The sequence below is a fragment of the Strigops habroptila genome, chromosome Z (assembly GCF_004027225.2).
Source record: "Strigops habroptila isolate Jane chromosome Z, bStrHab1.2.pri, whole genome shotgun sequence".
Lineage (NCBI taxonomy): Eukaryota > Metazoa > Chordata > Aves > Psittaciformes > Psittacidae > Strigops > Strigops habroptila.
In genome coordinates, this window is record NC_044302.2 from 30,213,637 (window position 1) to 30,222,859 (window position 9,223).

At 41.7% G+C, this 9,223-nt stretch overlaps 1 protein-coding gene across 2 annotated transcripts in view; it reads right to left on the bottom strand.

Annotated features, from left to right (window-relative positions):
* The window catches only part of ATP6AP1L (ATPase H+ transporting accessory protein 1 like), a 756,678-nt gene that overhangs the window by 412,420 nt on the left and 335,035 nt on the right, over positions 1-9,223 (bottom strand). The window lies entirely within an intron of this gene.

A 9,223-nucleotide genomic window follows, 5' to 3' on the forward strand; every position in this document is an offset into this window, starting at 1 on the left:
AGTCAGTCTTCCGTTTCTTGTATTTTTAGCATTTCACTAGATCTCCATTACCTTTCCTGGTAATCTTGAGCTGATGTTAGGATAGCTGGGCACCACTCCTTCGTTATTAGTTATCCTTAGTATTTATGTCTCCCTAGAGAAATGGTCTTGCTCTATTTTTGTAGTTTACCTCTTTATTTTGCAGTTTTTCCGGGGTTTTGCATCCGCTAGAGGGGAGTATACGCAAAGCATGCATTGATCTTCATTTTAGGGCTACACCGCCGCAGGTAAGAACAAGCAGATTTAAGAACAGTTAGACTGCATTTACTGCAGGTAAAACTAATTTATGAACGCCATTTAAAAGTGGCTGTTAATAAGATATGAAATTAAATCAGAAAGAATCGGTATGTAATTTTAAAATTAATTTGCTGTTGTAGTTACAGCTCAACCACAGCATGAGGTCCCAGTTGTTCCTGCAATGTACTCCAGCAAGCCTGTAGGTTAGAAATCATGGCCAAAGCTGATTCACGGAGGCAGAGAGGGCTACTAAAACAGGTGACAGTGGCCCAAGGGTCAGGAAGATAATCAAGGATACAATGGGCATCACACGTCACACACATTTCAGGCAAATGTATGCTGTGTATTTATTAGGCTATGTTCTAGGAATAGCTGCATATTGATGTGTTAGAAGATTTTAAAGTGGTTTTTTGCTTGCTAATCTGTGTGTAGCATACATGGCCAGTTTAATTTTATGCATTAAAGTGGGTGAGGATCAATTTACTTGTCAAATTGAAATAAAATACACGTGCGTATACATGTAGTTACATCCATATGTGTATGTCCCTCTGTGGCATCAGCTTATTTTCACTAAGAGGGGGCAGCAGTGTGCCTCCTGGTGCATGCAGGCTGCTCGCTGCTTTCAGGTCAGTGCAGGTGTTTGTTTGGCTGCAGCTTCCTCTCTCCTCCATACTGAGCTCACAGAAGACAGGTTGTCAGTCCCATGCCGGATATGGACATGGGTGTAGAGAAAAGCTGAAGAACAGCCTGCACAAGGCCGGTACGGGGAGACTTGCTTTGCTTTCTGTTCTGCTGAAGTCTTAAACGTGTTGTCTGTCTTTTTCAGTCTGGAATTTTATCTATGTGTGTTTAGACAGGATCAGTGACCCTTAGGATCCCCGACCAGGTTTGCAGGCAGTGGAAAAAAGCTAACTACTAAATCAGTAAGACAGTATTTCCCCTGCATGTATCACTTAATTGATAGTGACCACACCAGTTTAAATTTGCACTGGTTGAGGTTTGCTCCAGTTTGACATTAGTTGGCTGGGAGCTCCACTGTGCACAAGCAGCAGGTGAAAAATGAGCAGGACAGCATCTGTGCAAATTGTTGTAAAATTTTGTTGCCTTTTTTTTCCATATTTTACTAAAAGGCAGGAAATTGCCTGTCCACAGCACAGTGTTCATAGCAGCACAGTCTAGTGCCTCTTTTAGGAGACTTTCTTCATAGTTCCCCCACAAACATAAAATGTTTTGGAGATCTGAGACAACAGAGTTGGAAATCTGGACCAGTGGATCCTTAGCATCTTTTGTAACTTGGGACGGAATCTCTTGGAATGTTGCAGGTGCATTTTTGGGGCCAAAGAAAGTCTATAGTAAATTGGAAGACGAATATAAGGATGTCCCCAGTAGTCTGGCATTTGATACAGGCACAGCTGTGAAGCTGGATGCGTCACAGCATCAAGTTCTTTAAAAAGCTTGATGAATGACTTTGGTTTTGTTCTGGGTGATAATGTTCATAATCCTCAAACCTCCAAAAGGGAAGTTTTGTCTGCTGAAGAGGCTTTAGTTGTATGTATGTGTGACTGAGAGTTCCTCTGTTGACTCTTTTTTGCCTGTGTTTGGATAGTTAATACTACTTGCTAGAGTGTCAGAATGACATTTTCCTGTTTGTTTTAATTTTGATTTAGGCCTGGGGAGAGAAGATAAAAACTAAGGCCTTTTTCTGCTTGAATTCTTTTATGTCTGCAGTATTCTGAGGGCTCCTTTTCGCTTTGGCTTATTGACCATAAGCCAAACAAATTACTGGTCCCTTTTTTTTTTTTTTTTTTTTTTTTTTTTTGTGGCACTCTTCTGTGTTGGATGATGAAGCATAAATATTTAATGGATTTTAATTGCTACAACTAAGGCTGCATCACCTTCAGGAAGCCTGCCTGGCTGACCCATATTATTCACATTAGGCTGTGTTGCTTGTGGCTCTGATTCTTTCAGGATACCTAGAAAGTGCTTAAATGTGTTGCTCAGTCAACTCACATATGTTGCTGGATCAACTCACTTATTTAAGGGTTTATATTTAGGCAAGTGCTTAAGTGCCTGGATGAACTGAAGCTCTTAAAGGTTAACCTGTGGTCAGCTATTTTATTTAGTTACTTTACACTGCAAAGAAGCATTACTATTTACTATTTCTAGACCAAAATGAAAATCTGGAAAACGTGATTCAAGTGAAATAGGATTATTAAACTGTCATGATAGCACAAGTTGTTAGTTTTGATGTCTGCCTGTGAAGAAAACATTGGTTTTTCATAAGAGAACAGTTTGGGGGTTTTTTGGTTGGTTTTTTTTTGTTGTTTGGTTGTTTGGTTGGTTGGTTTTTGGTTGGGTTTTTTGGGGTTTTTTTTCAGAAACACACAGTGGGGAACTATATAACTTAAAATTGCACAGCACTACACTTTGGCTGGTACCTTAATATCACAAGGTAAGTTCTAATTTCTAGATTGAAGATATGAAAGAATAAAGAAATGCAGAATGAATTCTCTTCTGCAGTTCACTGGGATACATTAAGATGCAGTGGCCTCTTCCTTCTACAGTATTGTCTGTATTTTGAATAAAGCTACTGTGTTTCACAGAATAAAGGAAAAACAACAGTCTAAAGCTGCAAGCAGAAGCAAATGTAGAGGTACAGGTTCCTTAGGCATAGTAAGCAACAGGGGAGGGTGCTGTATGCTTCTAATCCTTTCAGTCTAACTTCTCGTGTAACTGTCCATCAAGAAAAATACAAATCACTCATTTCTACGAAGAAGGTCAAAGTGCCAGTAGTCTACAATGTTATTTGCTGAGTACCAGACAAATGATCAATAACTTTTAAGGCCAAAGGCATTTGGATAACTACCTCTTGCGTAGACATCTTCTATTTTCCTTCTGTTGGAGCTAGGCATCTAGACATGTTTTTGAGATTTGCCAGTAACTTTTGGAATTTGTAATTTATCTTTGCTTTCTTCAGTGGTTTGATTTGATAAGGTGTTCTGGCATGGAGGAGGAAAGTCCATCTCCAGATACGTATAAGTGTCTTCATATTTGGTGATACAGATTTAGCTACCTATGGAGTCTCTTGAACATACAAGCTTTTTTAGACTTTAAAAATACAGCTAATTCTGTTCATGCCCCCTTTGCCAAATAATTGTCAATGTAACAGGAAATTCTGGTTCAGAAAGCAGAGCTGCAAAACTGGAACAAGAGCTATGACAGACACTTCGATAAAGGCGTAGACACAAAATTTATGGACAATGTTTTCATTTCAAACAAGAATATGCCTGTGCACAAAATGAACCAAAATTAACTGACATCTTTAATCAACTTTTTTTCCTCTTCTATCTAGGAAGCTCTTGGATCCATCTGAGTTTCCAGAAAAATGGATAGGTGAACAAAATATGTTCATTTCCCTTCTTTACAAACTTAGTATTGTAATATACCTGGTATTTTCTCATTAGGAGCTCAATCTTCTTCTATAATAAGTTATTCCGAGTGAATTAAAAATGCAGTATCAGTCAGCAACAATATGTTCTGCTGTAGATGACTGTGCCCTCTTGGAAGACTTGACATGGCAGGACTTCCATACTTTACATAGTGCGCTCTGGTGTATGCCATCCATGTGTTCAGGCGTCTTTGCAGGCAAAAGAAGTGGCTTAAAAAGATTAAAGTCTTTAATCTTTTAATTAAGCCTTAAGCTGAAAGTAAACTGTAAAAGGCATTAGAGTAGAAAGATGGACATTAATTATTTTGGCAGGTTTTAAATTACATTCCAACAAATCTTATTAGTAAAGTAATTCTGCATATGAATATTAGCTGTAAGTCATTCCCCAAGTTATCTGCTCCCTTTTTTGATATTTCCAGAGAAAAATTACATCAGGTCTGTTCAGGTATGCATTAGTCTTGTAAGAGTGACAATTTCATGAACTTCTGGAGTCTGTCTAGTCAGTTTTTGTTAGGACATTGAATGATTTTAGGTGTAAGGTGTCACAAGTGAAATCAATTATAACTGTCATAGCTACATGCTTGGGTCTTAAGCTTTTAAATCAGGCTTCAGGAAATAAATCACTTCTGTGCATGTAGTCCCACCTACCAAGTCTTCATTACGGGGAACCCTCCAAGTGAGGCATGAATTTTGTTTGCTCTTTCTGTGGGTGATGTGAACCCTAGTGTGTAGAATAAAGCCAAATTTCAAATTACCCACAGTAGGTCAGTCTTCAACCACTCTGATGCTGCTGTAGCACATATTGTGTTATATTTCTTGGAGAAAAAGTCAACATTATGGTAAATTCTCCACTGTCTTGCTGTTTTTTCTGTACAAACACCTCATATTCAGTCCTGTAGTGATGGATAGACCTTGCAACTTGCCAGAAAACTGAATTGCTCCAGGCAGTACGTGTTTGTTCAGTAGCTTACTTAGTCACATGAGACCTAACTGTCAATATATGGAAATTCATCTTCTGCCTATGTTGTAGGAGCCCATTCACAAATACAGGAAAGTTTTAGCCCTCTTTGTGAAGGTATGTGTGTGTTTCTCTTTCTTTGGATCTGCTGTCCTGAAGCATCCCTTGCCTTCTTCCAAGTCAACCCCCACACACATGCTACTTCATGCCCTGGGCTTTGGTTTCCTGCCTCTCTCGCCTGGCTTTACTTTTACATTTGAGCCACCCCTTGATTTTCCAGTTTTTTGACAATGCTGCTTAGCCAGGCCATGGGCTTGCTGCAAGATCTGGCTTTTCTTGGAGTCAGTGGCTGTGTGTATTAACTTTAACACAGCTCCAAACCAAGTTCAGGCTTGGCACAAATAATTTGGCTTACATGTCCATGCTTAAATCTCCCAATATATATAATTATGCTCCTGACTGGCTGACAATCACCTAACTTCTGTTTTTCCTGGCTCTTCTCCTGTGCTTTCAGCATGTGCTTCTCTCATCCACTGTTTTGTCTCTTTGTTTACCCTGGACATGCCTTGACAAAGTTGGTCTGTCCTTAGGCTAATGTTTTGGTAGTGTACAGGTCAAAGGATCTGTACCTACCTGAGGGCCTTTTGTCCCCCCATGGTGCAAATGCAAATCAACACAGTTTATTCCCGTCACCCCAGCCTTTTAGACATGGTATTTATTGTTAGAGCAGTATTTGTATGGCAATTTCAACACAGAAAAATGTGTTCACTGGTGTACAGAGGCACTTCTTGCAAAGTCGTTGTCCATTTCCTGGTAGAGCTCAGAGTACAGTGACTGCTTTTACCTTGTCCTCTAATGGCAGATTCTCTCCACTTCTCACCCTGCATGGACTGCCTGATGCAGCACAGGTGGGATTTGATGGAGCACAACCGAAGAGTTTACTTTTGCTGGTCCCTAGTCAGTGATGTGTTTGTCAAGATTATAAAAGTACTTGAGGCATGGCATATAGCTCTTCTTGGAGTATTTAATCAAATAAATTTCAAAGATTTATAGAGAATCAGCATCTGAATCTATCAGGAAAGAGTTTTATTGTCAGAGAAGGAGCTCACCAGTGCAAAATTGATGGCATGGGAAAAATAAATATGAGAAAGTGAGAAGTAACATCATATGTCTAGAATCAGTGCACCAATCCAGCTTTTTAACCTTTAGTATCTTCTTACTAGATCATAATCTATATGATTGTCTTTCATTGTTTGATAACCTTTCAGGTTCTTTATTTCCTGCTGCAGGAAATTCTCCAGAGCATATCCTCTGGAAACAGTGCAGCTGCAGTGTTGCTGCCTTGTTATTGAACATTTACAGGAGCAGATGAACCCCACTCTTCTCACACTTCCAAGCGCCAGGATGTATTCGACTCGGAGATAAGCATGGTCCAAGCAGACAACAAACTGGTCTGGGGACTGTCATGATGGAGTAGGACTGAGTAAATATGTCCAGCATAATGTTAATAGACACGTGACCGTCCAGGTTTCATTTAAAATATTAGTGATGTGGAATGAAGAATCAAAATAGATCATTCTTATTAATCAGCTGAGTTATGCTTGCTGACAGTGTAAAGGTCATGGAGAGGGAAAAAGATCACCAAAGTGAAAAGCATAGAGGGCAAATAACAAGCTTTTACAAAATAATCCATATGAATAAAAGTATTTTGCTTGTGAAGGAGACACTTGGAAGCCAACAATACAGAGAAGGCCACAGTTTAATCTTAGCAGAGAGTAAATTGTATTAGGGTATCCATATTTTGGGTAGACTTGTAACTCCATGTCTGGTCAGAGCGCAGGATGGCCAGGGCTTTTCTCTGGCCTATTTACTCACCTGCAGGCATTTTGCAGTAATCTGTTCAATCACAGGATCACAGAGTTATGTAGGCTGGAGATCTGGAGGTGGTCTGGATGTGGTCCAGCATACCCAACCCATCCCACTGCAAACCCAAAACAGCTCCAACTTAGATCAGATTGCTTATGACATTCTTCCTTGAGTTACCTCCACAACTGTTCCTGTGTTTGACCATCCTCCTCGTTCAAAAGGTCTTCTTAACATCTAACTGGAATTCCCAGTGTCCCAGCTTGTGTCTGTTGCCTCTTTTTCTATCACTGTGCACCTCCAAGAAGAGTCTTGAGCTTAGCTTGTCTACATCCTCTAATGCAGACAGCAGTTGTGGAGTTACTTCAGTAAGGTCTCCTCTTAGCCCTCTTTTCTCCTGACTGAACAAACCCAGCTCCCTCAACTTCATATCATACATCATGCTCCAGCTCCCTTGGTCCTCTTTTGGCCATGTTGAGGACCTCCTGCATTTTGTCACTCTCTTTTCTGTACTGCAGATGAAGATAGCACTGCAGATGAAGTCATGTAAGTACCAAATGCAACGGAAACAACCATGTCCCTCAAGCTGCTGGCTATGCTCATATGTAAGACAGCTCAGTATGGGCATACTGCTGACTTATGTTAAACCTGCTGCCCACCAGGACCTTGAATCCTTGCAAAGCTGCTTTCCACCCAGTTGTCCCCCAGCTTGTGCTGTTTTATGGAGTTGCTCCATCCCAGGTGCAGGACTTTGTTGAACTTTATGAAATTTCTGTCAGCCCTTTCTACAGTCAGACACCCTCTGAAGAGCAGCCCTGCTCTCCAGTGTACCAGCTGCTCCCTTTCATTTAACACCAGCAGTGGACTGGCTGACCGTGCAAGGCACCTCATCATTCAGGGTGTTATTAAAGGTATTAAAAGAGTATCGTCATCTCCAATATCAACCCCTCAGGAATGCTATCAGTACATGGCTGCCAGCTGGACTTTGTCTCACTGCCTGTCAGCGGCTTGCAAGTCAGCAGGAGAAAAGTAAGTAGAGGCTATAATCTGAGCACGGTTGGCCCACAATCGAATTTTGTGTTGATCTGAGTGTTTTGGGGAGTTAATGATGAAGTCTTTCCAGTTTTACTTGTTTGCCTTCTACGTGAAATCAGCAGAAGTCTCTTTCCCTTCCCCAGAATTACTATTATTAACCACCATTTAGAAAGCTAGTAGCAAAATTTTAGGGAATGTACCCAGCTGAGATGAGGGAGAATCAACAATCATATGGAAGCTCCAACCTACTTTATACACAGCAGCTCTCCTAAGTGAGAAACAAGAGCACACTGTGCTGCTGATTTCCAAGATCTGCTAATTCACCATCTAGCCCTCAATTAGCTTCCAGTTATGACTTTTAAGGTCTGTAACTGATCGTGGCCTAACTATCCAGTCACATCTCTTCAATATGACTCACTAAAAAACCTTCTCCAGAGGCTTTGCACCAAGTTGGCATTCTGCAGTAAATGTCAGCTGAGAGGTTTCTGATGAAGGGTGCTTTGTTAGGGGAGTCCCTACCACAGAAGAATCAAACCAGGACTAACATACACTTAGTGTTTTCTCAGAACTTACACTGCATGAGTTTTATAAACTAGCATTGCTCAAGGTGCTGCAGTGGTCTTCAGAGGACGAGTTTGGACACTACTGAGCTGCGTGTCCTAGACATACCCATACCTACAGTAGCAGTGGGTACCTCAGCAGTGTCATTTTCCTGTCTACACAGACCTGCATTTTCTGCTGATACAAGAAAGCTCAGAGGGGCTTTTGACAAGGGCCTTTTATAGGGACAGGACAAGGGAGAATGGCTTTAACCTGACAGAGGGGAGATTGAGATGAGCTCTTAGGCAGAAGTTCTTCCCTGTGAGGGTGCTGAGGCGCTGGCACAGGTTGTCCAGAGAAGCTGTGGCTGCCCCATCCCTGGCAGTGTTCAAGGCCAGGTTGGACGGGGCTTGGAGCAACCTGTGGTGTCCCTGCCCGTGGCGGGGGGTTGGACCTGGATGAGCTTTAACGTCCCCTCCAACCCAAACCATTCTATGACACTCCCCACTCAAGAGCAACACAGCACATTCATCAAAGCATGTTTTGACTTCCCCTCCCCCCCCCCCCCCAAGAACTGATGTTTTGAATGAAGTTACTGTGAAATGCTGAATATGTTTCAATGTGCAGAAAGGAAGCAATTGATGGGACTGTTAGCATCTGCTATTTTTGCTTTACACCAACAACATAGTGTTGAGTACAGAGATCTTACTCAGAGTGGCAGTACCTCCTAAGGCACCTTGATGTGCGATGGTTAGCTGAGCCTAGTCCCTGTTACCTGGAACCTAAGGGCGGCAGGAGAAGATTGGGACAGGCCATGCAAGACGCATTTATGTTGCATGCAGACTATCAGCAAACATATTTGCCCACTGATTTTTGGGCCAGCTTTCTACAGCCCAAGGCCACAGGACAGAAATTATGCCAGAGGGAAACAGCTGAGAAGTGACCTGGTGAGTTCTCTGGGAGTGAAAATAATCTGTGTCCAGACCAGTCCTGGACAGAGAAAGACAGCTCCCATGCAGAGACACCATTGAGTTTCTGATGACAGGTCAAGTTGTGGGCTTCAGAGACTGAAGGCACCTGTAGCTGCCTACTCCAGTAGCAGT